This window comes from Hoplias malabaricus, unplaced genomic scaffold (assembly GCF_029633855.1).
Source record: "Hoplias malabaricus isolate fHopMal1 unplaced genomic scaffold, fHopMal1.hap1 scaffold_29, whole genome shotgun sequence".
In the NCBI taxonomy this organism is placed as follows: domain Eukaryota; kingdom Metazoa; phylum Chordata; class Actinopteri; order Characiformes; family Erythrinidae; genus Hoplias; species Hoplias malabaricus.
In genome coordinates this window covers 807667-812690 of record NW_027101104.1, presented here as the reverse complement: position 1 = coordinate 812690, position 5024 = coordinate 807667, and the positions used below count along the sequence as shown (strand labels likewise).

The 5024-nt window shown below is 61.3% G+C and overlaps 1 non-coding gene across 1 annotated transcript; it reads left to right on the top strand.

Moving 5' to 3' along the window:
- The first annotated feature begins 4458 nt into the window (after positions 1–4458).
- Positions 4459–4612, top strand: LOC136684589 (5.8S ribosomal RNA). Its single transcript, XR_010799731.1, has one exon. It is a non-coding gene; the product is annotated as a 5.8S ribosomal RNA (ribosomal RNA).
- The last annotated feature ends 412 nt before the right edge of the window (positions 4613–5024 follow it).

Genomic DNA, 5024 nt, shown 5'->3' with positions numbered 1-5024 from the left:
AGGCTCCGGGGGGGCGAATCGTAAAACCTTTGCCGACCTCCTCGCACTGCGAGGGGGCCAGGATTTGCGGCTTGTCCGCGTATCGGTCCTACCAAGGACCGCGGCTGGAAGTTCGCAGGGGAAGAGGCGCTCGGTTTACGGTTCCCGGGCCCCGACCCCCTTCGTCTTCTTAAATCGAGAAAACTAACCGTAGGCTCCGGGGGGCGAATCGTAAAACCTTTGCCGACCTCCTCGCACTGCGAGGGGGCCAGGATTTTGCGGCTTGTCCGCGTATCGGTCCTACCAAGGACCGCGGCTGGAAGTTCGGTGGTGAGCCCTCGACCTTACGAGATTGGGGGCAAAACCCTTCGTCTTCTGAACATCAGACGGCTCCGGGGGGGGCGTACCGTAAAACCTATGCCGACCTCCTCGCGCTTTGAGGGGGCCAGGAAATTCTCTTCCATTCTCTTCCCTTAAACGGACGTCCTTTACGCCCGTTCGAAATGCGGCATACCCGGAGCACCAGGGGCAGGCTTCTAATCCGAAATAATACCGGCTTTTAGAACGATCCTCCCCGCCACGTGCTCCAGCCTCCATGGCTCGTGGACCCCCCGTAACAGGGGGTCCGCTTGTCCCAGAATCGTTCCGAGGGAGACTTAGCCGATCCGTCGGTCTAATTTCCACCGCAGTTTGGGTCCGTTAAAAGGTCCGAGTCGGTGGTGCCTTAGGGTCGGGATCCTATTGAGGGAAGGAACCGGCCCCTAGCCTGCACCGTCCGGGCCTTGAATCGTACATTTTCCAAGTAGTCAAACCCCCGATTGCAGACCCACCTCCGGGGGGTCTCGTTCGAAAAGCCTTTCCGCGGTGCGCGTCTCTTCCTCCTTCGGGGGGGTCGAGTTCCACGCACCACCGACTCTCTCTCTTTCCCCAAGCCGGGTTTGAGTACCAGAGGGATCGGCCTGGTTGATCCTGCCAGTATCATATGCTTGTCTCAAAGATTAAGCCATGCAAGTCTAAGTACACACGGGCGTTGGTACAGTGAAACTGCGAATGGCTCATTAAATCAGTTATGGTTCCTTTGATCGCTCCACACGTTACTTGGTATAACTGTGGTAATTCCAGAGCTAATACATGCAAACGAAGCGTTGGAAGTGGGGGTGCCGTTTCGAGGTGGTCGGTGACTGGTTCACCTTCCCCCCTCGGCGCCCCCCACGGATACGTGCATTTATCAGAACCAAAAAACCCCCTCCCGACTCCGGTCGGGTCCGCTTTGGTGACTCTAGATAACCTTTGGCCGATCGCAGAGCCCTTCGGGGCGGCGACGTCTCATTCGAGTGTCTGCCCTATCAACTTTCGACGGTAGTCTACGGGACTACGTGTGGTGACCACGGGTAACGGGGAATCTGGGTTCGATTCCGGAGAGGGAGCCTGAGAAACGGCTACCACATCCAAGGAAGGCAGCAGGCGCGCAAATTACCCATTCCCGACACGGGGAGGTAGTGACGAAAAATATCGGTGCGAGGCCCCGTTTGAAGGTTTCGGGACCGAAATGAACTCAATCTACGTCCGTGGGTGAGGACCCATTGGAGGGCAAGTCTGGTGCCAGCAGCCGCGGTAATTCCAGCTCCAATAGCGTATGTTAACGTTGCTGCAGTTAAAAAGCTCGTAGTTGGATCCGGGGACGGGTCCCGGCTGCCGGGCCTCTGCCCGTCCGGACTTCGCGGTGGGAAGCTGCCCCTCTCCGGGGGGGTTGGGGACCCCCGCGGGTCTCTGGGTGGAGGTCGCGGGACCTTGTCCCTACTCATCCGGTGTCCTCTGCTCCCTTCCTCCGCGGAGAGGCCCTTAGCTGGGTCGTCCGCCGCGGTTGAATACGTGGGGGGCGGAAGGGTCCGGTGCGTTTACTTTGAACAAAACAGAGTGCTCAAAGCAGGCCGAAGCGTGCCTTGAATGGACTGAGCTAGGAATAATGGAATAAGGCCTTCCCATGGGGGGCGAGTCGGAGCTCTTCGGCGAGGCGGCCGGGTGGGGCCGGGGGCGCCCGGGTGTGACGCCCGGCGTTTCTGGCCGCCGCACGGTTCCCCGAGCCGGGGGGGTATCCGACCGCTCTCTTGGTCCTATTTCGTGGGTTTGACGGACCAAAGGTCATGATTAAGAGGGACGGCCGGGGGCATTCGTACCGCACCGAGAGAGGTGAAATTCGTAGACCGGTGCGGGACGGACAAAAGCGAAGGCATTTGCCAAGAATGTTTTCATTAATCAAGAACGAAAGTCGGAGGATCGAAGACGATCAGGTACCGTCGTAGTTCCGACCGTAAACTATGCCGACCCGCGATCCGGCGGCGTTGGGTTAACGACTATGACCCGCCGGGCAGCGTCCGGGAAACCACGAGTCTTTGGGCTCTGGGGGGAGTACGGTTGCAAAGCTGAAACTTAAAGGAATTGACGGAAGGGCACCACCAGGAGTGGAGCTTGCGGCTTAATTTGACTCAACGCGGGGAACCTAACCCGGCCCGGACACGGTAAGGATTGACAGATTGACGGCTCTTTCTCGATTCTGTGGGTGGTGGTGCATGGCCGTTGGTAGTTCGTGGAGCGATTCGTCTGGTCAATTCCGGTAACGAACGAGATCCCATCCTTTAAGTAGTTACACGGCCCCTCTCCTGGGTCGGACTCTATCCCCGAAGGTCCCCGTTCGCGGGGGGTCCCCATCGGGGTGGGGGTGTTGGGGGTTTCGGCGGGGGTCCGGTTCTACCCCGGATCGGTTCGGGGAGGTGATGCGGTTGACGGGGGTTCAGTTCTGCGTCGAGTGGGTGGCTCCGGCCTCTCCCCTTCGCGTTCGGTTCCCTCCCCGATGCCGTCCGCACCTCGTTCCGCTCTCCGGGTGTGGGTTGTCCGTCCTTCGCCTTCGCCTTCCCTCTCCCCTCCCCGGTGCCCTCCCGCTTACCGCGGGCCTGAAGGTTGGGGTTCGCCCGGTGGGAATCAGCGGTCGGTGGCTAAACTTCTTAGAGCGATTTGTGGCACAGAAGCCACTTGAGAAATGGAGCAATAACAGGTCTGTGATGCCCTTAGAAGTCCGGGGTCGCACGTGAGCTACAATGGCTGGTTCAACATGTAAGTTACCCTACGCCGAGAGGTGCGGGCAATCCTATGAACGCCATTCCCCGCTGGGGACAGGGGATTGCAACTATTCCCCTCGAACGAGGAATTCCAAGTAGGCGCGGGTCACCAGCCCGCGTCGATTAAGTCCCTGCCCTTTGTACACACCGCCCGTCGCTACTACCGATCGGATGCCTCGGTGAGGTCCTCGGACCGTCCCCGGGGCGGCCCTCGAACGGGGGTCGCCTCCGGGCGATGGGAAGTCGATCGAACCCGGACATCTAGAGGGAGTAAAAGTCGTAACAAGGTTTTCGTAGGGGAACCTGCGGAAGGATCAATAACGGTGACCTGGCCGCGGTCGGCGCCCGCCGTCCGTGCCGGTTGTCGAGTCGGACTCGAGAGGCCGAACCTCCCCCCCGGCGGGTACCTTCAAGGTATGGACCGCAGAAGCCTCGTACCTTTCGTCGTCGGCCGACGTGAGTCTCTCCCCCCTCCGGGTGGGTGGACGTAGCGAGCCGGCTTCGGAACTCGGGGTTATGCGAGGACCGCCTTAGGTGCATAGGTACCCCGGTCCGCCCCTCCCGTTCGCGGGGGGAAGAGTGGCGCCGGAGCCGCCCGCCGGGTAGTTAAACCCAAAAAACCATTGATCGTTGAAGGCTTGATTGTGCGTGCGCGAGTCAAAGGGGCTTACTCACCCCCAGGGCGTTGGCCGGTGCTCGCCGGCCTCGGTGGGATCTCCCTGAACCCATCCCCCCGGCACAGGGGGCGGTGGTGGACGGGAGCGTACCGCCGGGCGAAACTCTTTCCCCTCACGGGGTTAGAGCGGAGCTTAAGAGCGCATGCAAAATACCCCCGATGTTGGCTTCGCAGAGACGGACCGTATAATAGTCTAAGGCCGGTGCGCGAGTTGAAGGGGCCTCACGAACCCCGGATGCGTTTATAAACACCCGAAAGGAGACGGCCGGTGCCCGCCGGTCCTGACTAGGTGGGATCTACCCAGCGCCTTCCCCTAAGCGGGGACTTGGGAGCGTACCACCGGGCCTCGCTCATACCCTCCGGGGTGGAGAGCTTGGCTTTGAGCGCACGCCTGAATGCCTTAGACCGGGACCCGTAACGCAGCGAACCAAACCCCTGGGCCTCGCCGGGAACGGCGGGTGCCTAGACCCCGGTCTCCTAAACCACGTAAGTCTCGGGCACCTACTCGGGCGATCGTCCCCCGGGCCGTAACTCCTCGGTCCGGTGGTGACGCCCAGGTTCAATGACCTTTCCCCCCCTGCACGGGGGTGGAAGGCACCCGGCTTGAAATATATTGGCAAAAATTGTCTCTTGTTCGAATGGCTTCCTTCGCCCGGCCTGTAACGGGCCGGGCACAAACCCGAATACGACTCTTAGCGGTGGATCACTCGGCTCGTGCTTCGATGAAGAACGCAGCCATCTGCGTTAACTAATGTGAATTGCAGGACACAGATCATCGAAATTTCGAACGCATATTGCGGCCGCGGGGGTCCATCCCGCGGCCACGCCTGTCTGAGGGTCGCTTTACCCATCGATCGGTCTCCGCGCCCCCGCTGAGAGAGAGAGACCGCGGCTGGAAGCTCGCAGGGCCTGAAAACGGCCCTTCGTCTTCCCAAACGAAGACTCGGTTCCGAGCCAGTCCACGCGGCCCGTGTTGCGAGAGAGCTCCGTACAGGGAACGGAGGGAGAGCCGAGTAGGTCCGGGTCCACGTCCGTTACGGTCTCTCCCCGAGTCCCGAGCGGGGCTCCGCGCAGTCGGACGCGGGGGTGGCGAGTGCCGATTAAACCCAGCGAGCGGGCGAGTGAGCGGGCGGGCGAGCGGCCGGGGTGGGGGGGAAGGTGTCGCGGAGTTCGGTCTCGTGCCGGGCTCTCGCCCCTCGCCCCTAGCCTTCGGCCCTCCGCCTCCGCCCTCGCCCCCGCATAAGAAACCTCTG